Source organism: Brachyistius frenatus, unplaced genomic scaffold (assembly GCF_029030835.1).
Source record: "Brachyistius frenatus isolate BFR_SWC_R1_liver_20210118 unplaced genomic scaffold, ASM2903083v1 Contig_30, whole genome shotgun sequence".
Taxonomy (NCBI): Eukaryota; Metazoa; Chordata; class Actinopteri; family Embiotocidae; genus Brachyistius; species Brachyistius frenatus.
Genome location: NW_027210629.1, coordinates 877,986 through 905,676, shown reverse-complemented (window position 1 = coordinate 905,676; position 27,691 = coordinate 877,986). Strand labels below are relative to the sequence as shown.

General features: G+C 40.3%; 1 protein-coding gene across 1 annotated transcript in view; it reads left to right on the top strand.

Moving 5' to 3' along the window:
* The first annotated feature begins 1,896 nt into the window (after positions 1-1,896).
* Positions 1,897-27,691, top strand: part of bmpr1ba (bone morphogenetic protein receptor, type IBa) — a 62,490-nt gene continuing 36,695 nt past the window's right edge. Inside the window, exons 1-2 of the mRNA XM_069699421.1 lie at positions 1,897-2,051; positions 20,375-20,445. The gene's annotated coding sequence lies outside the window, so the exon portion shown is untranslated. The remainder of the gene's footprint in view (positions 2,052-20,374; positions 20,446-27,691) is intronic.

Genomic DNA, 27,691 nt, shown 5'->3' with positions numbered 1-27,691 from the left:
ATGTCTGCTATCTTTTCAGTCAATGTAATACTATCTTACATACTAAACTTCCTTTATTGTTGCTTGGGAATGTGAATGGTTGTGCAGGAGATTCTGACATAAGCAGTGTGAAATGCTGATTTTGACATGTCAATGCTGCTGAGAAAGGTCAGAAGAGACAGACAGACAAATACAGACGTGTAGAACTTAGGCAAGGATATGAGTGATAACCAGGGTCAAGAAAAATTCTGTGAACATCATAAAGTGGTCATTAGGGTCCAATACCACTCATCCTGTATTTATTTGATGTTTTTATTGGTTTTTATTGTCTGTTATCAGCAAATCATTAGGTATTACATTTTGAAATTCGAGAATGACTAAACGATACTAGGAGATATTGCTGATGTCCCCAACATCATTTACTTATTCAAAGAGACAAAGATTTCCACTTGAGTAACACGACTATTTCCAAATCTTGTATATGGCTCAAATGTGTACGGTATGCTGGTGTGCTTTTAATTCGAAACAAGGACTTTTAAGTTTAAATAGATACAGGAAGTAATGGCATTTGGGCAGCCAAAGGTAACTTGAGCCGTCTGAAAACTCTGAAGACTTTCTTAGAAACAGCATATAATTCGGTTGTATTATGTGATTGACTATTTAATCATAGCATAGATTTGGCAAGCACTCAACATGTTTTGGAGGACAAACAACATTGTTAATCATAATGAATAAGATGTTGACAAACTGACAGTATATTCTGGATTGTATCTGCAGGTGTTTTTGCTGAGGCTAACTTTACATCAACAATCTCCTCACTGCTAGAAGTGACACTAACGATAACTTGCTGCTCCCGGCCTGCATTTAGTTCTAGGTTTTGTAGGATTTGACCTTCAAAGCTCTGTTGTGTCATCGTCTGTCTGCTAATTGTCTTTGTGTCCTTCCAACACTTCTGTAAGGTTATTGTAAACTTACTTAGACTAACTGCCAACAGAAAAAAAAAAAAAAACAGTGAGAACGGAACATTGTACTTGATTTGAGCCGGAGAGAAGGTCCTCAACCTTAATCCTCCTTCAATGTAACAACCAATCGCAGCAGTGCTTCCCTCCCGCTAATCCTATCTAACACTATCCAAAAAGCGTATAAGGGCAATTTGCGAGAAGTTCTGGAGCGCAAGAAAAAGTTATGGTACACCGAAGAGTAAAATGTGAAAGTGCCAGTACTGCGAGCCAGTTAGTATTGACCCATTTTGAGCACCAATCATGATGCGTTTCCCTCAAAATCGTTTTATTTTTTTACACCACACTCATTGTAAAGTGCACTTTCCCATCAAATTAGAAAATAACATTTAGTAATCTGAAAGACTGAAAATCTGTAAAAAAAGAAAAAAAAAAGAAAAGAAAAAAAAGAAAAGAAAAACACATTCTTCTACTCTAGACATTTTTAAATGACAAAGTATTATCACTTTTCTTAGACAAATTCACTCAAAAAAAAAAAGAAGAAAAAGGATTGAACTTGAACTTGTAAGGCTCCGATGAGTTTCACTGGAATCCATCAAAAAGAAAAGAAACAAACCCCTCTGTCCTGGGAAGCAAACAAGCCCACTTTTTTTTTTTTTTTGCGTGCAATTTTAGGTTTGACTTCTCTTAGAGAAGATGCGCACTTGTTTTTCATTATTTATCAGACGCCGAGCATAAAAAAAAAGAAAGTTGTTTGAGGAATCCATTCAGCTCAGAGCTTCACTCGAAACACTTTCCTCCTGCTAATGGAACTCCTTTCTCTTGTGGCATTAATCTCCCCTCATACAGCTGAGTGAGTTTTTGAGGAGAGGACTTGTGTGAGACAGGGTGTGATCCTGTATGTGTGTGTTTGAGAGAGAGAGCGAGCGAGAGCGAGAGAGAGAGAGAGAGAGAGTGGGGAGAGAGACAGAGAGCGAGAGAGAGAAAGAGAAAGCTGCAACTCCTGCGTGGAAACAGACGGTCTGCGCTTCTGTACCCGGAGTAGCTAAATTGAGCTGCAACTTATTCCCCCCCCCCCCTCCTGTCTCCATCGAAGTTAGAAAGCACCATCGGGTGAGTAAACCTGACGTTGCAGCGAGTGACGCGATCAAATGGCTGTGTTCCGCTTTGAGGTTACGTCTGTTGTTTTGTTTTTTAATGTGTTTTGCGATCAGCTTCGAAAGCGTGCGAGACGCTGCTCGCGTTGTTTGCTCGCTCGGTGTTGACGGTGTTGTTGACAGTGTTGACAGTGTTGCCGCCGCACGTGAGAACTGGCTGCTGCGTTGCCTGCTTGTGATGCATCTCGCCGCTGCAGCTACTTTGAATACAGCTGGGGGAGAATATAACGTTAGGAGTTCAAGGCAAAGCTCACCCGCAGCCGTATATCTGGAGATTGTTTACGTTGTTCTCCGCGCGGCATCGTCTTCGCTTCCGAGGAGGAGGAGGAGGGGGGGGTTACGAGTCCTGCATTTCCCAAAAAGAAGTAAAGTCCGTGAGAACTCGTTCTCGATTAGTTGTAGCTAATAACCCTCTGTCTTCACCATTCATAATTTATATTAGGCTTAATGGGAATGCATTATATATTCTAGGGGTTGCATCGGTTGTCGTATTATGTCGGGTGTTATTGCTTCATGTGAATTCAATGTTCAGGCAAGGTGAAACTTGTTTTTTTAGAAAATGTGACAAACATGTCTTCGTTATTACTCTTAATAGAGAAGCAGAAGGATTTTTGTTTTCATATAGATTTGATTTTTTTTGGGGGGGTAAGGATGTCGAATTGTCTTTGTGTGAATGAGTGGGGAAGTTTAGTATGCATTTAGGCAAAAAAAACAAAAAAACACAAAAAAACCCAATCAATGTCCATATTTATTCATAGATGCACAATAATAGCACAAAGTTTAAACAATGTTTATATGATTTATAATTTCGCAGTGAAGAGGACATTTGTTTTTTTTTCTACCTTGTAGATATCAGACATAGACAAAATGGATAACATTGTCATACTAACAGTTGGACGTTTTGCTAGAATGGGTCTACATATTGTAGTAGCAATGACCCACCTTTTAATTTCTGAGACTTGGTAGTGTGGGCCCCCTTCTTCAAGGGCTCAGAAAGCAGGGGAAAAAAAAAAAAAAAAAGAACCTCAACACAGCCTCCAGCACTGAATAACCTACAGCCCAGTATTCCCCATGCACCCCACTTATACACACAGGCATGCACACAGTATTCAACTCTCCCTCCGAGTCCAGTAACCAGGTCCAGGTGTTTGTCAGTGTGGGTTATGACAAGAGTATATCTGTATGTGTGCGTATGTGTGCACATGAGCAAGCATGTGTGAATGTCTATCCATATGGCATAATACTATGGCTCCAAATCTTACCTCACCTCATCTGAGGGGTCTGGGGGCAGTAACACAAGGGGACCACGCATGAAAACACTCTGCAACTATGAATGAGACAAGCAGAGGTCCAGATGTGCATGTGTCCATGTGCGTGTCAATGTGTGTGTGTGTGTGTGTGTGTGTGTGTGTGTGTGTGTGTGTGTGTGTGTGTGTGTGTGTGTGTGTGTGTGTGTGTGTGTGTGTATACTGTTTTTCTTGTCTATCAATCTAGTAAGTGTTTGCAGTTATTGAGGCTTCACTGGGAACAACAATCTTATTTAGGTCAGGAGCACATCACACAAATCTGAGAAACAGCCACATTCTCAATTGACTGTGTAATTGAGTTTCACATAGCAGATGTAAACAGAACACTTCCCTCATTTTCTTTTCTTGTGTGTGTGTGTGTATGCGTGTATGCGTGAGAGACAGAAAGAGAAAACAATTTAGACACTTGGCCGTTTCAGACACCTCGTGATGTGAGACAACCGGTCTGATGCTGACTGTTGGAAATCAGATCATATTGCTAGAGCTTGATTTACATGCCAAGAATAGCAAATTTGCCAAAAGCTAAATCAATTTGTGCCTGTCTGAAGAAAAGATGGATGCTTCACATATAGGAAACAAATAAATACAGTCAATATATATATATATATATATAATATAATATAATTATTTAATAGGAGGTGATGGTCAAAGTGAGGCACAAATTTATATTCACCCACTGTCGTACAAAATTTGTCCCTGAAGGAAATACATGTACAATCTCATTTAAGGTGTTTTTTAACGAGTAGCCATCAGAAAAAGCTAAAATTGCTGTAACAACAGGGGTTGTTGAGAGGAGTGATAAACTGATGACCAATGATGGCAGCTCATAAAGTGGATTTACTTAGTGTGAACAAAGGCCAAAATGTCAGATGGTCAGAAGATTTTAAGAAATGTGTCATGCTCTTAACATCTTTTTTTTTTTTTTAATGATTCTGTGATGGCTGCATGCCAGATCCCTCTGCCTTTCTGCATTTATCATACTGGATAGCAGCTTTACTTAGAAAAAATGTCAAAGCCTTAAGCGCCTGAATCAGATTACAGCCGACGCATTATGTTGTGGAGGTAAACATACCTCGAGAAAAAGCATTAAATAGCAATAAGTGAGACAGGAGGGTAACGTGAACATGAACAACTGTTCATGTGAACCTGAGGACAGTTTGCCTGTGTTAAGCTTCAACAACGTCCAATTTCCTGAACTTAGAGATGGCCTTGATAACAATCAAAAACAGATAAGAGCCTTGAGCCAGAGGCCTTCTTCTGAAAGAGCTGACTCTCTTTTTAATTACAGTGTCAATGTGATTTATAGACAAATTCCAGCATTTATCTTTTCACCTGAATTTGGAGACAGATATTCTGAATTCTGGATTTTTCACAGGCCTAAACAAATTTTCAAAGCTTTCAGAGCTCATATAACAAACAGGATGTGCCCCAGTTGCCGTAAGTGACCAGCCGTCCTTCTGTATCCCATTTATTGGCATGCCTGACATCTGAAGTCTCTGGCTCTGTCCTCCTGAAGAAACAAAACAACAACCACAGGAAAAGTATATTTTTATTATGTGTTTTACAGGTTTGAGGTTCACCGAAGCTGCTACTATATAACAGTTCTTCCACTAACCATTACGTGCTTGTAAGAATTGTCCAGCTATAAAAATGTGGCTTAAAATGTCCAAATTGTGGATTTCAATTACTTTCTAACCTCAATTAAAACCTAACGACTCTACGTCAAACTATGACTTATTACTTTACCTTCAAACTCCTGCTGCTACTTCAAATTCAAAAATGCATTTGCTCAGGAGACATTTTCTGTGTAAAGCAGCAAAGTGTTGATTTTCTGTAAACACCATGTCCTCTTTTGGAAATAAACAAGCAGCACTTGAGGGCACCATCAGTGTAGCGAGTTGTCTCTGTCTGTAGGACAGGCTATGTGACTTTAACATTTCAGATTCATTTGATGTAGATGTGGGGAATCTTTTTTTTTTTTTTTTTTTCCCCTCCTCAACATTTTTTTCTATTGTGATACCGTGCCTCCCAGTCTCTCAGGGCTTTCAGGTACATAGCTTTTTATATACTTTGTCTCGACATAAGGCTCACCTAATTGTCTGAAGTTCAAGAAATTAAAGCAAGTATGTTCTGATGTCAATATGGCCCCATCAAATTTTTACATTGACATATTTACTAGTCAAATATTACTTTTTAGAAAAGGATTTACAAAGTAAGATCACGTGTGGTGTGTGTGTTTGTGATTTTTGTCTTCACACACATGGATCACATCAGGTTTCTCTCTGTTGTCCTCTGAAGCTGGGATGAGTTAAAAATTTGACGCTTGACTTATAGATGGAATTTGTGATATATCGCCTGCACTTCTTTGATACGTTCCGACTCGTATGCAGTTACACATGTGCACACAGAAGGCTCACCCTTTGTGTCAGTAGACCGGGTTGCTTATTTAGTCAAAAAATATATATATAATCTAACAATGCCAAACATTTGTATGCAATTACATAATTTTTTTCTGCAACAGCATCTGTGTTCCTCCCTGACATTGGGCATAATTTAACAACGGAGCAGAGGAGGCTACTCTTTTGAGGTGTGTCTTAAAGGTTTGACCGTGAAAGACCAACAAAATTCCAGACATTGTCAATCAAATGCACATAACCTACAATGTTTAGGTCCTCTTTTGTCTCGTAAAATTGCCTGATAAAACACCAACAATAAAAGGAATACTGTAGTTTAAAGCATCCAGTAAAACTACCACATCGGATCATTTACAAACTGTTGTACTAGCCTGCCAGTCATTGTTACAGCCAATGATGATATGGATATACGATGAAGTACACAGTCAGTATATGTTACTATAATCGCACCGAAAATAAGGCCCGTGATAGCTATCGTGTGCATGTGTCAACAGTTATGCTTTGTCTCTATAGGACACTGGGCCTGTCTGACTGTATGAAGTGTCTCATATATATTACGTGGGTGTGCAGGGGATATAGAAAATGGAACAATGAATTTGCATGTTACTGCCTGGTAGGAGAGACTGAGTAGGAGTCAGAATAATATATCTGCGCGAGTTGGCATTAGTTTGTCCGTGCTATACATCATATAGGAGTGAATATATATTTATGTATGTGCTGAATTCGAATGAGGGTTAACTTTTCTGAACCACACCATTTAAGCCACACAGTCTCATTATCATAATCTTCACCTCCGTCAATCCCCTGCTCCCCCTCGGGGTGGACATTTAAACGTCCAACCGCTCCTGAGTTATTCTGTTATACAATTCACACAGCGCGTGCAGTTCAGCCACTCCTCCTCTGATGTTCCTCTTCCTTTTTTTTCTCTCTCTTTTGAATGATATGACGAAGAGTTGGCATTTGTAACTTTTAGGAACAGTACTTGTAATGTTCCTGCTCTCTGTTTTTTGAAGACAGCTCTAGGAGCTGAAGGGTGATCATAGTAATCATCAAAGGTGACGACCTCTGTGGCTAAAATAATACTGCTGGCTGTAATTCTACTCTGAGAGCAGCATAGCTTGATGGTATAAAACATGTTTAAATTGTGATTTATTATCCTGAATAATAGCCCACAGAATCAGTTTAGGCCTGTGTCTCACAGGGTGGACGTGAAAACATACTACCAGCCAGCGTCTGATCTCATGATCTGGCTACTTTCTTTCACTGCTCTGTAATTCACACACAGGTCTCCCAGCTCAGCCACTCCTTCTGTTTGTTTTCTCTATTTTTTTTTTTGGCATCCGCACCCTTTTTATGAGCATTATGCTTGATTTGTTTACTGTCATCCATTTCTCTAATCTCTCACAACATTTTTTTTATTCCTCTTCAATAGTTCAATGCAAGTGAAAACAGTAAATTGTTTGTACAAACAGCCCAGATCCCAAACTCAAACAGGTTGAGCCCTGAGGATGCATTAACTCATAGAGTTTAGCTTTGAACTGTGAAGCTGTTCTTTATTTTGTAGACCACAACTCTGTCCTCTTGTGTTTGGTTTGGCTCAACTCTAACCAAAGTAATCACCGGGCCTGTTGCTCACAAAAGGGAGAGGAATGATGGAGTGATGAGTGGGGTACTGAGGAGTAAAAAAGAGGTCTGAGGAGAGAATGATAATCATCTGGATCCACTTTAGGACAATTTCATCCGTCCTGCCCCCCAAACCTGAGACCTCCAATTTCCACGGTGCCTCCTTTGAGGTGCCATTCCATCAGTGACGGGGGAAATAGTTGCCTAAGAGCAAGTGTCATTGTTAACGTTCAAGAAAGTGCCTTCACTTCACTTCTTGGTCTCTCAGTCTAGATATCTCCTCTCTAATGAAGCTTTTACTATCACCAGTACTTTGCAAAATTGGTGGCTTGAATGCAGTATTTTATTTTGAGTTTTTTTTTAATAAGATATGGGGGAAAAAAATGGGTCTTCAGAGTCAATCGTGATAGGCAGCGGCATGAAGTGTCAGTTTTCCATAATTTATTTGTCAATCTGTGCAGTGAGAGATAGAAATTACTTCAAGCTGTGGCTTTGTTATTAATTTTTGAAGAATGTCTGAGAGGTGAAAGTTCAGACTGAGTCTGACTTCCTACTTTAAAGACAGGATGTGTAAAACACACGAGTCGTGTGTTCCATCCAGACACATCAAATTAGACCAAATCTCAAAATTTTCACTCTCACCTCACCTTTTTCTGTATTAAAGCGTCCCACATTAGTGTCTAAACTAAATGGTGAACAGACTTGAGGATGACTGATTGCCGGTGGGTCAAACTGAGGCAGAAGACCCGGACAAAATGTTATTAAGTAAAAAAAAAAAAAAAAAAGTTCAAGATATGATCTGCACCTCTCTGTGGTATGTAGTTGTGTCTTTGTCTTTTGTCTTGTTCTCAGTCTGTCTCTGTCTGTTTAACCCGGGTAGTCTTCACCGATGTGTCCAGTCCTCCACACACATGCATTAAGTCTGGAATGATGAATGGCTTTCTTTGATTTGTGCAGATGTGTCTTTGGAAAAGGATGGGCTGTAATGTGTATAATCAAACTCAGAAGCCACTGGTTGTTATTATTCTCTCTCTCTATCTTTCTCTTTTCCTGTCTTTCTTTTTTTATGCTGGCCAAATAGATAAGTAGCAAATGGGCTGCAGCAGATGTACTGTTTTGTGTCATATCATTGGTATCATCATGGCTGAAATTGCATCCACGTTGCCTGTGCAGACACCACCTTCCCATGAGACATAAATTCATGATGGGCTCATCAATATGTTTTCAAAAGTCATTATTCCAGAGAAATTAAATCTGATTGATCCCAAATTGAATTTATCCTCTCAGATATTGAATCTGATGCATGTGAAATCAAATCTCGAGGGGGCCTGTTTCTTTAGTTACATGTCTGGGGGATTTATACATATCCATCTCAAAAGACAATTACAATGTGAAGCAGGCCTCTGGGAGTCTTCGTGTTGTGTACTGTGTAACAGTGTAATGCTTATTGAATTAGCTTATTGATAACAGCAGCCAGGGAGGAATCTGTTGTTTACTGACATCTGCTGGTGAGATGAAAGTGAACAAGATATTTATGATCTAGTCTATGTTTAGCTTACTTAGAGACTAACAAAGGGTTTAGATGGAGATCAGTAGCAGGAAGTCGATGGAGAAGCAATGCGAGGATGAGATAAAACTTATAGATTGTATTATGCCAGATACTGTAGGTGGAGGGCTACGTTTGCAGATTTAATAAGGTCGTATAAAAAAACCAAAGAAACAGCAGTGCTGACCAGATGGCCTACACTGAATCAGCTCTGCCTGATCAGAAATGAGGAAGAAATTTAGAGAAAGAGTGTCCAGATGTCCCTAACAGGCCCCTGTAGGTTCCAAGCCAAAACACTATCACAGTGATTGGAGAAACTGCCACTGCATTATGAACTCGTGCAGGAAGCATAACACATTGAAAGCATTGTGAATTTCTTCTTTTTTTTTTTTTTTTAAATTTATGCACACTCTTACTTGAAACTTGAACTACAATTAGTCTTTTTTAAAACTGCCCATCTTTCTTGAGACATTATTTCTGCTCACACACAGTATGTCATCCTATCTCAGTCATAACCAAACAGCGATACATGCATATGTGCAAACCTTCTTCACGTGCTCGTTTTATATTCAAAGTGATATGCTGGGAGCCATGTTTTTACAAGCAGAACCCCTGAACCATGTCCACTCCGCTTCCTGTAGGAAAAAAAAAAATCCCCCGCACCTCCCCTGCAATCCTACCCTGCTGACATTCGTTGTGCTTTAAGGCGTGTAGCTCACACTTGTTTTCAAAAGTTGTGTTTCTTTTCTACTCTGTATCTAGTAACAGATGACACAAGATGGGAGACTGGTACTGACATGAAGGGTAAAAGCCCAATTCAGACTTAACGTGTCTTATGCATAGGTACAAAGCATTAACTTCCCTTCCTCCAGGGCAGCGGCAGATGTACCAACAAGTAAGACGTGTCAGCATTTATATTGTTGTCATATTGGCAATGAAAAAACAATTTTGTACTCTTTTAATACTGGCTGAATTTATTAATGCTTTACCTCTGGTCGTCTGTTACAAGCTGAGAAAGTCAATTAATCACAGGATGAGACATTAAAAGAACAGAATGTGTGTAATGCAACAAAGCTTCATGTTAATATAACCCCTTTACAGCCCTATATTGTCAAGCTGAGTTCATGGTTGTGTCTGAGTACTTCTCAGCTGTGAACGACGAGTTGGTAAACCATTGTCTTAATAGGTACTAGTCTTATGCCTCATTCTGTATTTTGACTTCACAACATTAGAAAAAAGGGCCACATTGGCTTCTTTAGGTAAATGGGTGATCGACTCATCTGTTGTTGCTGCCGTGTGAATCACTGAGCTGTTGCCAGCCAACTTAGTTTTGTCAGCGGCAGACAGCGATCAGGAGGTTTGTTTGATGGTTTCGGAGATTCGGCATTCTTCAGGATTCCATTAAGCCAGATCAAAATGACAACACTTGTCACCAACGGTGAAAAACACACCTTTGGGAAAGCTTACTGACCCTCAAGGGCAAATCATTATTTTTTTTTGTTCTGTAAACCTTGTTCCTGCAAGTCTATTGTTCCCACACAACCAGCTGCAGCAGACACGCTGCTCAGGGATTAATAGTATTGATAGCGGTGCAATGTGTTTTGGACTTTGTGTGTGTGTGTGTGTGTGTGTGTGTGTGTGTGTGTGTGTGTGTGTGTGTGTGTGTGTGTGTGTGTGTGTGTGTGTGTGTGTCCTCCTTGGAGGCATCCGTTGCAGGTTTCAGGCAGATGTTGTGGGATTAAGGAATTAGCCTTAACAAATAGCCTCATGCACACACCCTGGCCTGCATACCCACAAGTCACCACATGACACTCCAGAATTACAACACCCCAGACCACAGTACACACTCACGGGTGTTCCTCCAGTGCTCGAGTCTTGTAAAACTAATAGAAATGATTCTCTTCTTTCTTCTACTCTGTTCATCTCTCCTTTCCTCTATTGAAGCTTGATGACAGTTTAAGAAAAAGGCACATTAGTCGCAGTGAAAGTTGCTGTGTTGTTAGGGGTTGCATTAGTAAAAGATAACATAATTGGACAGCGAAAGGAAAGTTGTCAGAGACTCCCTTTGTCTATAAGAGAAATACAATAAAGAACACTGAGCTTTCCAGTGTTTCCCCAGGGTTCAGGTTCTACCTAATCAACAGTGCACACAGCCGTGACTGTTCTGTTCCAGGGGACTGGAGATTGAGGGGGGGGGGGGGGTTGGGGCGGGCGGGGGTGGGGTGAGGGTAGACAGGATGAGGGTCCTTCTTGGAATGGGTGCATGAGGGTGGAAGGAGGCAGAGAGTGCATGTGATTGCATGATTGTGGTATTTGTGGGCCTGCGAGTGCGTGCTCATGTGCCTGTGTGTGTTGTTTTTTTTGCTGGGGGAGAAACCTCCAGGGGCCCATGCGTGCGTGTCAGTTAATTCTACGTGTAGATGAACAAATTATGTCAGTGGTACCAAGTCACTTAATAATGGAGAGTTAAGTGAGTTGGGTTTTCGAGCCTGCGCTATAATCACTATCAGATGTCAGGGTGGAGGAGAGGGAGAAAGAGACTCTGCGTGCGCCGTCTGTGTGTGTGTGTGTGTGTGTGTGTGTGTGTGTGTGTGTGTGTGTGTGTGTGTGTGTGTGTGTGTGTGTGTGTGTGTGTGTGTGTGTGTGTGTGTGTGTAAATGAAAAGGCACAAAGGAAGACAAAGAAAGACCAGAGAAAAAGAGACAAAAATCTATTTAATATGTCTGCTGTCTGTGTATAATATACCACGTGTGCTGATATCGTGCCAAAAAAGGTCAATACTATATTTTCCTTTTGTCACTTTACAAGGTTTTATACAATATTCATATGTCACACAACTTAAGCCGAAGGGCAGCTGTCCAATTTGTAAAATCGATTTTTAGTATTTTCTTACTTCATGAAAGTAATAATACAAATATTTAACAGTGTCAGGACCCAAACAAGTAGGTCAAAATGGCAAAACAGATTTTCAGCTTCAAAATGTGTAATTTTCTCGGCAACTTGTCAAATGATTATTTGTTCTCTAGCCTATTTCCCAGTTTTATTTGATGCATGTCCCCTTTCTTTTTTCCCCCCACCACTGTAATGAAACTGAAAGCTGTTCCTCGCGTCTGATTGGCATCTCCTGCCTGAATCTAGAAACTTGTGGGTGGCATGTTTAGGTTTGCTGCATATAAAGATGTGTTGCAGCAATTGAGTGTGTGGGCTCTACTTGTATTCAGCGAGGCTATGTCCTAATCATTGTCAGATGGCGCACAGAGTCCTTGCGTCTGGAGCCATTTACGAGACCTGCAGCCACCTGGAGGGGGAAAAGGGGGGAAAAGACGTCCACCCAACCAGGCTGTCCTTTGTTGTCTCAGAACGTGGGAGATGGTAAATAGGTAGCATATGAATTAATGGTCAGCCAAGCAATTCTATATGAACATCAATATATTCTATATATATATATATATATATATATATGTTCAAATATATGAATATGTTCAAACAATCATATGTCTAGTTACTAATTAAACAACAATAATTCACAACACTGTGACGTGGTTCATATGTGAACAGCGACCTTTGGTGTAAAAGGAGGATTTCACTGTTAATTTTCCTGATCACTAACTCCTATTTATACTTGGCTCATGTAGTGGGGGCATTTTCCTTTACCAGTGATGTTATTGCTTTAAAATTGCAGATGTTTTGGTGCCACATTCTTGACTCGGCTACATATGGTGTTTGACATCTTAACAGAAAATGGTTTGGAAATGAGGAACAAGCTCATAAAAGGTAAAACAGTCAGTTTGACCAAACTTTATATTCTGTTTTAAGACTTAATAAACTCAGACTGGCACAGACACGTGCAAGAGGCTCTGTTGGGTGAGCCTAAAATTAACTGAGGTAGGTGAAGGACGTCAAATAAAATGTAAATGGAATATTCGACATGCAGCCTGGTAAAACAATGACCGCTTTAAAAGATTGACTAAAATAGTCTGTGTTGTAATAGTCACACGGTGACGAGTTTCTGAGAAATTTCCATCTCTTTATTGTACTTCCAAGAAGTTTGACAGTTCTGTGTGTTTGCACTTAGCTGTTCTTTTTTTTTTCCTTTTTCTGCTTCTCTATTGGAAACATTGCATCCCTTTTATTATAATGTACTTAGACCTACACAGTTTACACGGCGATGGATATTTGTCAGCGTCTGAGTTTGCGCGTCTTATTTGCTCTGCATAAAACACACCAGACTCTAAATCCTTTTTCACAATAAGTTCTGCCGGTCTTCTGACATCTCAGCTGGCAGCGATGCCACCGTGACCTGCAAGAGATGGTTCCGAACCTTTTCCTGACCCTGTGCAAATATATGTAATTAAGCAATGAAAACTTGTTTGAGCCATGCTGCCGTAGCCAGGCCTTCTGCGGCAGGAAATTAAGGATAATCTGGAGGCTGTGGACGCTCTTTGTTGCTACAAGGCGTTCTCAAGGTGAAGTGGCTCTCCTTCGAGATTGGTTTTCATCCCCGTACGAATTAGTTTTGCGTGTTTCTGCTTACTGTGCCCTTCTCGTTACCTCTCGGTGTTGTTTTCTGTCTGCTTGCGCGTCTGGTTTTTATTTGTACTATCAACTGGTAACCCCGGCCATCATCACATTATTGTGTACGTATAAAAATGTAGCTTTAAAAAGTGCATCAAAACCATCACTGCAACAAAACCAACATTTTTGAACAGTTTAAATTAAACTTCCTCCAATGAAGTTGTTATGTTGGAAAGCATTTCCCTTTCTCACTGTTTTGAGGCAAACGACGATTGTTACTGTCACATTTACTCAAGAAGCGCGTGCTTTCGGGGTGGGTAGGCTTCGCTTTGGTGTTTTAGTATCTCCGTTTGTTGTTTTTGTGGAACAAAAGAAGAAAAAAGAAGACTGGAAGAGAAAAGTTGTTTGATTCATTGACGTGATAACAGCGCGCCTCAAGTTTCAACTGTTTTGATCTTCCAGACGTGCAGGTCCATCCATCAGCCTGCTCTTTTGAAAGTACGTCACAGCTCGTTTAGCAAGACACCGATTTGAAATAATAAACCGTGTTTCCGTGCATCCTGGAGAGGATATATAAAGAAGTTACAAAAATGGTCAAATGTCCTGAAAAGTTTTTTTTTTTTTTCTCGTCCTGGAAAATTGATATTTCATTCTAATCCTTTTGCTGGATGAAGTCAGAATGGCAGGGTACGCATTTGTGATGCAAAGCTCTGAATGCCACGTCGAGTTGTGGCCTTTTGAATGCACCCTGCGGTTGGTGAAGACAGTACGTGGTTTCTGAGGGTCTGATAAAATCACTTCTGAAACGTAAGTGAATTAACCTTCAAAAACAAACATGACTGAATTTATAAATTTTTCCAAGAACACTGAAGTTAGCTTCTGATTCAACAGCTAATTTGTTTTGATCCGCCTGCTGTTTTGAAAGACTGAAATATGTTTGAAACCCAATTTCAGATTAGTGAAAACTACATTATAATTTATTCAAAATTAAGGAAAGGAGATCTCTCTGCTTGTCCATCCAGACAACAAGAGGCTCGGTCTAGGTCAGAGGCCTGGTCACAAATAGAGTAACGGTTTCACAAATCCAATAGTGAGCTTTATAAATCTTTTTAGTAGGATTGTAGGCGCCCTGTCACAACAGTAAGGAAAAAGCAGAGAATTATTTTCCTTACGTTTTACTTGTTCCAAGCATCTTGAACAAATTTGCCACAGATCTGCAGATTAAGGCTGACTCGATTGTTTTTATCTCTCCATTTAATCAATGAGTCAATGGTGTTGAGGTCAAGGTCCTTTATGTGTCAAACCATCTGTTGTTGTAATACGTTTTGTTCTTCTTGTTGCTGAAAATCGTACTTTGACCGATCAGATGAGGCATCATTTCATTGTATTGCATCATGGATAACAATCTAAATATCTAAAGTTCCTAAAGTTTTCACACGTTACTATGCTGTATGTTTTAAAGGTAAATTCCACAAACAAACTTAATGGTCTGCCGGATATCCGTCTGACATTTGAGCTTTAAGTCATTTGAAAATGTCCTGTAAAATGATGTCTTTAAAAAACAAACAAAAAAAAACAACACATTTTGAACTTTTAATATTCAAAAACAATCTTCATTGACCACTTGTTTTGTGGGAGTCCATTTTATTGTCCTAAAAATGATACCTAATTGTAACAAACAAGACGAGGAAATATCTACTGGATGAAAAGTATCTACTTTTCCGCGCTGCGTCACATTTAACCCGTTAAACTACGCAAGTCAATTTTGCAAACAACACATTTCAGCCTCAGAGCATTGAGGTCATTGGTAACTCAGCAGGTAAATAGATTTGTTCCTTGTTTTAAGTCTCCGAGTCAAAAGTACACACTGAATGGTCTATAGAGGCAGTAATGAGTCATATCCTTCAATTTGCTGTTTTCTATCCGAGACACCTACTAAAATTCACCCAGCAATGACCATTTCACACGTATACGTGCATATACAGGCACACAGCTCTAACCTGTTCACAACTCTATATGCTGTACTTCACACATCGGGGGGTGTTTTCAGGGGAAACAAATCACGTCAGTCACCAGCGTGTCAATCAAACTTATGCAAACACAGTCAACATTTTCTGGCAGGTGTAGCCAGCAGGGGTGGTCTGCAGATGCTTTGGCATTGACGGGCAGGATGCAATTTAGGCGAGCCCTTCTTGAGACTGTCATCAGGTAGAAGAGTAAGTCAAAAATATTTTCACATATAGAGAACTAAAAGCAACATATTAAATCGGATCGGATTTGTACCCAGATGTAAATGAGGGCATTAGGTGGTAGAGAAAACTTCTAAAGGAAAAAGGTTTTATGTTGGATTGAATACGCCATCTGTGCTGAAAACACCGCATCAAAAAGGTTTGTTTGAAGGGGCAAAGTTCGTCTGAGGTCAGAGTACATGCAAAATATGGTTGGCTGGATTGTATTGGAGTTGGCAGGAGTTTGCTCAAGAGAATTAAAGCTCCCTGTTTAGTACTGCTGGCGTTAATATTGTCATTGTCTCGTAGATGGATCTTGGGAATGTTTTTCATTAAGCAATAAAATTAAAAAGATGAACATCCTTGACACTGGGTTTCCCTCAGCGTAAGCCTTTGGATTTGAACTGTGAGTTCGTTCGCGCATATCAATTTTAATTTGACAAGTTAAATGAAGCCTGTCTGTGTGCAAGATTAGTTTCCTTGCTGGTTAACACATCTCATGCTGCTCGTTATGAATGCAGTTTGTTCAGTGAATAGGCCAATTTTGGAAACGTCAAGTTTTTCTTCCGCTTCATTATTTCCCTTCGCTATTTTCGACCATTTCCCAGTTCTGTCTCTACACACATGAATGTCTAGTTCTGAATGTATTGTCCTCATTTCTGATGCCTGTAAATGAGGTGATAGTTTTCACTGTAAATTAATCCAGCTGTGTCACTCCAAATATGACAGAGGTGCTAGCTATGAAATGTAGAGAATTCATGTGTGTTTGAGAGTGTAAAAACAGAAACACAAATGAGGCAGAACAGACACTTGGTGAAAGTGGTACAGTTAATTCAAAGTGACTTGTTTTGTCTGGTATGCTTCACTGCCATCTCTCCTTTAGTCTGGCTCTCTCCTTTAGTCTTGGTTTAGATTTGAGGTTTTTGTAAATACAGTGTGCGAGGGGTTCCCATTAGAGGGCTTTGGCACTGGGCATAGAGCACACTGTCAGGTGACATACTGTACGCTGTATGTTTTAATAATTTGATGGCGTGCACTGGGTGGGGTCCATGTGTGTGTTCCAGCCTGTGTGTGTGTGTGTGTGTGTGTGTGTGTGTGTGTGTGTGTGTGTGTGTGTGTGTGTGTGTGTGTGTGTGTGTGTGTGTGTGTGTGTGTGTGTGTGTGTGTGTGTGTGCGTGATCAGCTAACAGAAGTTCCTCAGAGCAGTAATGTGTGAGCTCAGGGTAAAAGGGCAGGCGTGCTGAGTGATTGCCACATTACCCATAAGTATGAATAAATCTTCTGTTCAGACATTTGGCTATTTATACTTGAATTTGATCATGTGTTCTCTTAATGGTTTTCTAAAACCTCACTTGTGTGGTAGTAGTGTTTTGCTGGATAGCACTGCAGATGTTGAAGGATGGGATGTCAGCTTGTAGAACGGTATGAAATTGGGATAGAGTTCAGGACAACATGAATATTCGACAGTGATTATTCACAATATTACAAGGGTGAATCAAAAGTTCTGAGAGTGCTCCTGTTGCACGTGAACGGCATGCAGCGTCGTGACGTGCGTGGAAATCAGAGAAGCTATGACTTTTGTGAGTAAGTGGTTCAGGTTTTGTCACTTGATCAATCAGCACCTGAGATTCACATGCTTTTGTGAGATGTGGTTTGAGTGCATCTGTGATCTCTCTGTTAACATGAACATAGGGCGCACACATTCTTTTGTGTCAAACTCTGGAAATTGGCAACAGAGAGACTTGAAATGCTTCAGGGAGGCTACGGCAATGAAGCAGAGTCCGCGGAGGTGTTTTGAGGGACATTTGCATTTCCGAGGGGCGAAATGTCACTGTCCGAAACCGAAACGGGTACAACGGGTCAGGCGCGCAACCAAGTGGGTTTTTCTTTCATTTGAGCAAGTTGTGCACCGGGAATTCGTCCACCAGAGTCAGACCGTCAACACCGGGTTGTACTGTGACATTCTGAGGCGTCTGAGGTCAAATATTCGGTGAAAATGGCCTAAACTGTGACGCGATAGCCCTCGAGTTCTCAAAGCTGACAATGCACTTGCTCGCAAGCGTGCTCAAAACACACAAGTTTCTCACCCACAACAAAGCAATCATGATGCGCTTGCATGTACATCACCGTCCGCTCCGTGCACATCAAAGCGCTGCGCCCTAGTCGCACGCAGTTGGATAAGTCTTGGAACTTTGCGACGTACCCTCATGGCTTAAGTGGGTCTCTCTTTCTTTCAACAGGGGCTTGTCGAATTTTCAATTGATAGTCTAATAGATTCCAGCAAATATTGATAGACTTAGGATTTATTAGTGAATTTAGTGATATTTAAGGGTCCAAGCACCAACGGTGGTGGAACCCTATTTTTTTACTTGAAATGACTATACTGAATGTAAAATGCACTGACTTGACAGTGCGAGTGTATGTGAATGTGGTTCCATGTGTCCTCCCGCACCCTTATTGAATTTATTTCAGCAAGACAATTAGATTAGATTAACCCAAAACAACAAAAGAGTCTGCATAGAACAGCAGCTGCACTTCCAGATAGATTTAACTGTGCTATGGTCTTGTGACCTGGCTAGAGTAAATACATTTTGAACCTCTGTGGGAATTTTGCTGCTTATGATGTAGTACAAACCTGATGTAACCACAAAGTGTTTATATTTGTTTTCTCAGCTATGGCTTTGTATTACTTCCAATGCAAATGTGCTGATGCTGGATCATATTCACCTCTGTTCTCCAAACCACTTCGTTCTCTCATCGAGATGAGATAGATAACAAAAGTGTATTGCAATAAAACGCGTGCTGCGCTTATTAAGAGAACCATTGTGAAGAAATCTGCATGTGTCTGCGTCTGCGTCTGTCTACATTCAAATGTGTTGCCGCTGCAGGCGGCCGCTTTTCTCCAGTCACCCTACCTGTCAATGTTTTCATTGCCTATTGTAAAGCGGAGAGTGAAATGACAGTTTGTCGGAACTCGGTGAAAGAAGGGATTTAGGCAGTAATCCGCCTCACTGATCCTTTTTAGAAACAACCAACTGTCTGGCACACAGCCTGGCCCTTGCCGCGACACGCCTGCTTTTGATACCTGAAGGCTGAACTGTAAACTGACACCCACAGTGGCATTTTCTGCTTTCCACATACCTCAGATCAGACGTACGCTGAAGCTATATCCCTCAGTTAGTCAAATAACTGTTGGCTTTCAGCTAAGCCAAGATGTGTACCCCATGGTTAATGCACACTGGACCAGGTTTTTGATACTAATGCTAAAATGTGTGGCAGGGTTTTCCTCTTTAATCATTCGTCACTGCAAAAATTGTCATAGTGTGATTTAATTTTCTCCACTGAGACGGTGCCAAAGAGATGAGTAATAAATCTAACCATAAATCTTCAAATCTTCATTTCTTCTTGAAGTCAAGCCAACACCTAGATTATGTTTTCATAGTCTTTATAGGTGTGATCATTACTCATTAATTATCTTACATTTCTCAGCAATGCAAACAAATATAATTGTATCTTTCTAAGTCGGTGTGACCTTTTTTTTAAACTTTTTTTTTTAATTTCATGAAGTTTCTCATTCATTTGATTTGAATCTGGAGAAGGCTCGTGGCTTTTAAACCATGGTGAGCTTTGGATGTATAGGGTTGAATTTTACTGGAGCTGAGGGTGAGCTAAAAGGAGCATTATTCAGTTTTTTTGTTTTTTTTGTTTTGTTTTTTGACTCGCAGCTATTACCTGTGTTTCTTTGTCATTAACTATGGCACCAGTAAGTTTAGTACCACTTTTAATTTCTTTTTCCACTGGTTGTGGCTTCAGAGATGTATTCTAGCTTGTAGAAGCTTTGATTTATGGACAATTTCGCCTTTTTAACACCTAATGTGAATTGACCTCTTTGTCAAGTGGTGGTTCTGACTGTGGGGGATAACATTTGCAGAGAAGGCTACAGACAGACACACAAAACAGAGAGACAGACGCATACTCTCTAGCTACACGCTCACACATACATAAGGCTGGAGTGGTTTATAGACTGGCAATAAAAAGGACCGCTGTGTGAAATGAATCCAGTGTGAGTTACAGTTTTTTGGAGGCTGTGTTTTCTTAGAGATGAAGAAATAGACCCGCCCAGAGTGTCACGTTTATATAAGGAATTTTTATTTGAGTTTAATTTTCCAACTCTAAAGGTGGGAAACTGTACGCCCCGAGCCTTCAATCACTGCATCTATTAAAATATTGGCATACAGCCTTTGTGTCTATATCACAGAAAATAAAATGTCACAAAAATACTGGATATGGATTTGTTTTGTATGACTTCATTTATATTTCATTTAACTTTAAATAAAAGAGAGACAAACATGAAGTGTGTGAAATGCAACGGTCAACTTTTTGACTGTTGCATTTGAGGAAACCTGTTACATTTGATGCTCCTGGGTACCATCATGTTTGTTTGTTTTTTTTACTTTTTGTGAGGTTAAAATATTACAGGTGTGTTAAATTAATGAAAGCATGAAGTCTACCTTTAGGCGACAGCTGGATGTGTGTAGAATTATTTTATCATACATCTACTGTCTTTTACATTAACCATACTCTGAAATTAGTTTTATTAAAGAGAGGTATTTTCTTACTGTACTTTCTTGTGTTTGTGCACGCAGAGATTGTAGAACTGTGTGACCAGCACCACCTTTGAGAGTGATCTCCGGCTGACATCATCTCTCATCTGCAGGTAAGAGCAAAATCAAACATTTAATCACTCACCAATCAATCAAATGCTGTTTCTCCATACAGTGTATTCCTGTAGATAGATATTTAGATTGTTGAAATCATCAAATAGCAAATATAATTAAATGTTACTTAAGTAACAATAAAGAGCCCTACATATGAGCCCCTATTGCCACCCACAACTTTTTTTTTTTTCAATTATCTCACTTGCTACTCCATTGATGGAGGAGCAAAGATAAATTGACAAATATCTGTGGAACCCTGTGGTGATGGATGACATCAAGGTGTGTGGGTAAGAGAAACATAACTTGCAGTTATTGTTTATACTTATTTGGATAGCTTGAAATGTCATGTAAAGTTGATGACATGAATCAAATTTCATTTTAGTAACAATAAAGTAACTCCACAATCTATCAATGAAGCAAGTGAGCTTGTGTCCACAAGGTAATACGCTTGTATACACCAAACAAAAAGTAGAGGACCACAAGAGAGTTGGATATTTTTTTGTCCATTATTATAATGGTGGTGCTTCAGGCCCTTGTCAAAAAAAAAATAAAAATACAAATTTTAAACATCAACATCATCTCTACTTTATTTAAACTACCTAAATTTGGAGTCAACCATGCTAATTAAAATAGTCCACAGTGTGCAGCTACAGAATTCCCCTGAAGGTGGAGGAAGGCAGTGAATAGAGACGGTCTCACGTTGCGTGTTTCTCTGAAATCCAAACTTGCAAAGATAAACATAAAGACAGTGACACAATATCCTTCATACATTGCCGTGTATTTGCCTTGACATCAACTATCTAAATGGAGCTTTAAAGGCTCCTTTGTTGGCTACATTGTATGTAGTACTATACTCTCACCCTCAAGCACATTGTCATTTTGCAATAGTTCCCAGTGAATATTGAAGTGTTATGGATAAAATGTCCGCCCCTATTTTAAATTCAAAAATAAATACAAAATGAATTCTTTTATCACCGCAAGAATAGTTTTTTTTTATTAAAATTCAAATATTGACCAGAATATTATCACTATTATCATTATTTTAAGGCACATTTATAGTGTAATAATATATCGAACCAGTTTGCTAAAATTAATTTTGTTGTTATGTCAGCTACTCTTTAATGAAGGTGATTCATCCTCTGAAGAGTCAGTTGTGGAGGAAACACTGCTGTGTGGTGTCTGTATTACACAGCAGCCTGGGACCTCTCAGTGTGAAACACATGTTTCAGCACGACCATTACTGCTGTAACGTGAGATGGTATTTTCACATGCACACATACACCCCGATATGCTCACAAACGCACCTATACTGCGAAGGAAATGCACACGTGAACCCGCATTCACACACTCACACACACACACACACACACACACACACACACACACACACACACACACACACACACACACACACACACACACACACACACACACACACACACACACACACACACACACACAGGTGTGCTGGAAACAGCGTCTTTCAACATGATGAGGCTCAACTCAAAGTTACACACTGCAGAGTGCAGAAAGCAGAGCAAGTGTATGGCCGTAAATGAAGGGGGAAGTAACTTTTGGTGAGGTCATGAACTCGTAAATGAAAAAAAAAAAAAAAAAAACTTCCCTGTGCTTTTCCATTACATCTCACTCTGTTGTGCATTTGTTGTACCAACCAGACTGTGCACAAGTATTCTTTTCAATTGATAAATACTGCACTTGCCATTATTCCTCTGGAGAGACATCATAGAATAGGTGAGTTCCCATCGAAGGCTGTGACTGAAGCTAATGGTGGCACTTGTGTGCCTGCTAATGGTGAATAATTATTTGTAACTTCAGCAAGTCATATTTAACACTGAGGTCTAAAAATGACCTGTATTAAATCAAAACATCCCAAACTATTAATCTGCACTTTGTGGATCCACAGCAGTTCCTGGGGATACATGTTGTTTGTCCCCAAGGGGGCACCATACTTATATTTTTCTTTCAACTGTGGCAGTGCAGTGAACACTGCCAGAAAATAAACGGTAAACGTTTGGTAATGTTTTACCTCTTTAAACCTTTCTTGTTATGCATGCCATATCAAGTTTTTACTAAGTTTCAGGCATGCAGTAAGTAGTTTTAGGGTTCCACTCAGAGGCTTAAGTCAAACTTTATCACACAGAGCTCAAGTGCCACTCACTTGTCGCTGTGCGGGAGCACAGTTGTTCTCACTGCCACCCGTTTTCGTTTCATTTTGTGTCTTTTTTTAAATTTTTTTAATCTTTCTCTCTCTCACACACAAACAGCTGTTCATATACTTCAGCAGTATACAGTACTAGCCTTCAGCAGCAGCAACAGAAAGTACTTAGTGGTCTAAAAGAGGGAGCAGTGGGCTTTGTCATAATCCCTGTTTGGGCTAGAACAGACTCCTAAATAAACTGCTGCAACAGGACACCACTGTTTACCAGCAGCGAGAGGATTGTATTCAAAGTGTAGCAGTGTTGTTTCTGGAGTCCTTCAGCTGTGAAGAGCCAAAACAGAAAGCACACTGGCCTGTGTACTGCAGTGACAGAAGTGAGTGGTAAACACACAAAAGTGGAATTTTGACAAAAGCATCTCAAGGATTTTACTCAATGCTTAGAACTTGCTTATTTAAGATAATAAGTGATCCTTTGTACTGTAAGCAGTTCAGTGCAAAAGCTTGTAGTAGTCCAAAATAAGGCGCGACATGAAAACAAACTAATTACTTCCAATCCTCCACTGCCACGAGATGCCGGTACAGAGGAGATTGTGTGCAAAAAATATCAGTACACTAATGCTTTTCATAGAATCGTTTCCACATTATCTGAAATACATATAACAAGATAACACATACATACAAACATATGTTTGTCAGATGTGGGACATATAAAATAACACCGGGAAATTGTATTATTATTACTGTATTTATAATTTCAGTGTGCATTAGTTGTAACAGCCTTAATTAAAGCTTAATCTCATGCCTAGAAAAAAAAAATGCACTGATTCAACACTGCATAAAAAAAACTAAAAAAAAAAAACTACAAAAACCTTTACATTTAAAAAAAAAAAATTATTTCATTTACTGTTCTTCCTTGTCAAAATCTGGCACCTGCATTACCCACAATGCCACAATACAGCGTGACCACGGACGCTTCAGTCGGCAATTTGGGTGTGTTGTGCTAGTAATTGTGAGCTAGCTGGCTGGCATATTTAATGCACAGATACAAATTTAGCGCTATAATCTGCAGATTTTGGCTAAAAAAAAGAAACTGATAATTCAGAAACTGACATTTTCAAAATATATAGCAGCTAACAGGATAACTACACGCAATTAAGAATACACATTAAGTAAACAGGTTTTGATTTCTGTGAAGGCAAATGTGCATTTTCCAAATATTTTTCTTTATTAAGAGTACAACGAAAAAGAGGATAGCTGTGAAAATACACACAAGTTTGTGGTACATGTCCTTCCCCATCTTCCAAGCATGCGCACACGCATCTGTGTGCACGCACTAAAAGTTTTGACTGAAACACACACTCCGACCTTGAGGGTGTTAGCAGTGTCGACGTTTGTTTGGACGGTGCTTCAATTCCTCAGACTGCTGCGAGGTCACATGGCTTGACATCAAAGAAAATAATTTCTTCCTGGGCGACACTGAGAGCTCGGGTGTTTATCCTAAAACTCCGACTGTCTCGCTTGTCTGTGTTTCTGTCTGTCTTTGGCAGTGGCTGCCTCCATCGCTGCCTTGCTTGCCTGCCTGCCTGATTACCTGCGTACAATATCTGCACAACTCCCCTTTTGTGACTCCTTCTTTCCGTCTTGGTTCCAGTTACTCTCATTCTTGTTTTTACCTCACATGTTAGTTTCCTCTGGAGTTCTTTATTTTGTTTAGCTTTGGCAATAAAAATGACTGCGTACTTTCACTGCGGAGAAAGATTTAGCTTTTATTTGTTGCCATGTATATTACGTTATCAGCTCGCTGCCTGGTAATGAGGAGTGACTGGATCTGGCCAACTCTTCTGTGCTTTTCACTTGACTGCCATTTAGCAAAAATTGGTGATTGTTCCGTTTCTCTCCATTTTAAACAAATACTGTTTTGTTTAACAACACTTCTTTAAACCACCGCCAGCTGACATTTGTTGAGAAACACATAGTTGGTCTTTGTGGTTTGGAGGGTTTTCCACCTGTCTCCTATAATTCATCGAGTTCATCTTCACATTGCAAGTCGGGTCAGGATGAAGTAATTTGTGCATTGGTTCCTGGCTACAGATCAGCTTGTTTAAAACACAAAAATGCAAGTTAAGACAAGAAGAACAATAGGGCATGTGAATTTAGAAAACAAACTGGAGTCGACATGCGCAGCGTTCAGTGAAAAAATATTTGATGACAATCACGGTGCAACCGGAATACTAATAAACTTTGTTTCTCTCCAAAGAGACCGTCTCACAATTCTTTTTGTGCCATCTACATTTAATAGATTTATTGTCTTGTCACAGTGTTGGAAGCTCCAAGCTGTGACTTCACTGTAGAGCAATTCATATGCACGGTTTGCTTTGAGGTTCTCCTCCCAGGGATGTGTTTTGTTTTGATGTCCTCCGCTGCGGCCAGATGAATGGCCACATGGAGAGCTGGGGGGGGGGGACGGGGGGGACCGTTGGACATGTTAAAGGACACCTGTGGGGCTTTGTGGGGCCTCCCCATGATGGACGGGGTTCCGCTTCAGGTGGCAGTAATTTCTCTAAGCCATGGAGAGGGGCAGTGGGGTCGGATTCTCTGTGTGTGTGTGTGTGTGTGTGTGTGTGTGTGTGTGTGTGTGTGTGTGTGTGTGTGTGTGTGTGTGTGTGTGTGTGTGTGTGTGTGTGTGTGTGTGGTTAGAGGTTTATATCCGTTGCACTACTGCTTGATCAGTGTGTGTGTGTGTGTGTGTGTGTGTGTGTGTGTGTCTCTGTGTGTGTGTGTGTGTGTGTGTGTGTGTGTGTGTGTGTGTGTGTGTGTGTGTGTGTGTGTGTGTGTGTGTGTGTGTGTGTGTGTGTGTGTGTGTGTGTGTGTGTGTGTGTGTGTGTGTATATATATATATATATATACAGTTCTGTGTGAGTGTATATGTGTGTGTAAACAGGCCTATCTCTCGAACAGTAATTGCTTCTAATACCACTGGCAGCACCACACAGATCGTGACAAAATCTCACCCACAACTAATGATTATGTAAATACGATAACCATCTGTGGACACGATCGTGTGTGTGTGTGGGTGTCCTGCCCGATAGACTTTTATCTCTTATCATATGGAGATCGGCTGTTAGACAAATGTGGCATTGTTGAAGGCTGAGGGAGAGACAAATGTGTGCATCCATGCTTGTGTGTTTGTGTATGTGAAGTTGTGCTTTACTAGTTCAGGGCTTCATCTGTTCCCTGCACCTGATACTGAGCTGGATCACTTGGTATTTCAGACGAGAGGACGGGAGCCTGTTATTAAATGTCACAGGCCGATCTTCTAGAATAACCAATTATGGTCTGACGACTACCTCGCCGACACACACACAACCACACATCGACTGCTAGTTTAAGTAAGAGGGGGGGGGGGGATGAATAAGACAGAACCCTGTTGAAAGAACTGAAAAAAATATAAGACTAAGATGTGGTGAATTTTAGAAGGAGTGAACGAAAAGTGAGATCAAATGGGTTTAAAGCTGGAAAGATACGATTGTTAGATGCAAGAATCTCTTTCACATTCATTTTGCCATCTACCACATCTACCATGTTATGACTGTGTGGACCATAAAGACCATGGTTTTTCAAGTCTGCATGATGTAAATGTCTTCATCTGTATTGATCTTTGTGCAGCACCAAATTTGAGACCAGGCAGACCTTCAGCAATAAAAACATTCCAAGAAAAGTGGGCACTTGTTTCCTGCATCGTATGTGCTGAGCTGTACCCCACTGTACATGTTCCCCTAGTCCTGTACTCGTTAAGCAGTTGCACACTGTTTTAATTTTTTTTTGTCAATGTAGTTTATCTGCATACAACAGGCAAAGTAGCTGTTCCTCTTGTCGTCAGGAGTTTGCCATTACGTTTTCTAATGAGCATGTGTAGAATGCTACCGCATATGCATCGGCTCGACTGTGGTAAAGATGTGTGTCAGCAGTTCCCGTGCAGGTCTGGATTAAAGCGGCATTGGTACACGTATTGAATTTAGTATAAACTGAATTTTGCACGTCTGCTGTCTGTCTGCATGTCTGTTTTGGAATGTATCCTGCCATATACTTTGAAATTACTAGCAGGTCATTTAAAACGATGTTAACTGGGAAATTAAAAAGGAGGCACAGCAAGTTAGCATCAACAGAAATGTGCAGAATGAGCCAACATGGTTTAATGTACAGAAAATGCTGTGATAAGCCTTGATGTGCTGCAATATAGTGGTGCAATGCCAACATTCTTGTAGCTTTGTTACTACAAATCAGTACAGATGCATACATGCATTCTCGGTACACACACACACACACACACACGCACACACACACACACACACACACACACACACGCACACGTACATGTCAGTAGTCTTTTGTGCGTAAGGGAGTAATCAAAAGATTAAGTTACAGTGGATGACTTGCTGCCGCTGATACCTTAACAAATTTAACTGCATGTTCTCCTTGCCTACCCTTGACCTTGATTATCTCGTGCTGCATTTAAAAGGAGTTTCTATGGAAAGCATGAATGAAACAACTGTCCAACATATTGAATATTGTCATTACATTGCCCAGATTTACTGGTATGCCACATTGTAGCATATTCTGTCATCTGATTAGTGACGTTGGCACACACACACACACACACACACACACACACACACACACACACACACACACACACACACACACACACACACACACACACACACACACACACACACACACACACACACACACACACACACACATTGCATTGGTCACTGAATACATGTTTTTTTCAACAGCTTTTAATGATGCTCCCATTGCAGAGAAAGGATCAGTGGGATGATGACGTGACCACACAAATACATGGACATTAACACTTTTTTAAAACACCAAAACCCCAACAGAACCCCAAACAGTGATGCAACAGTGTTACTAGAGGATGTGTACAATGTGTGGATATCTGTTAATGCAATGCCGTATGTTCCATATGAATTGACAACATGTGGTGTCAATAAGAGGATTTAATTTAATATTACAATGTGGAGGAATGTCCTCCAAACTATCTG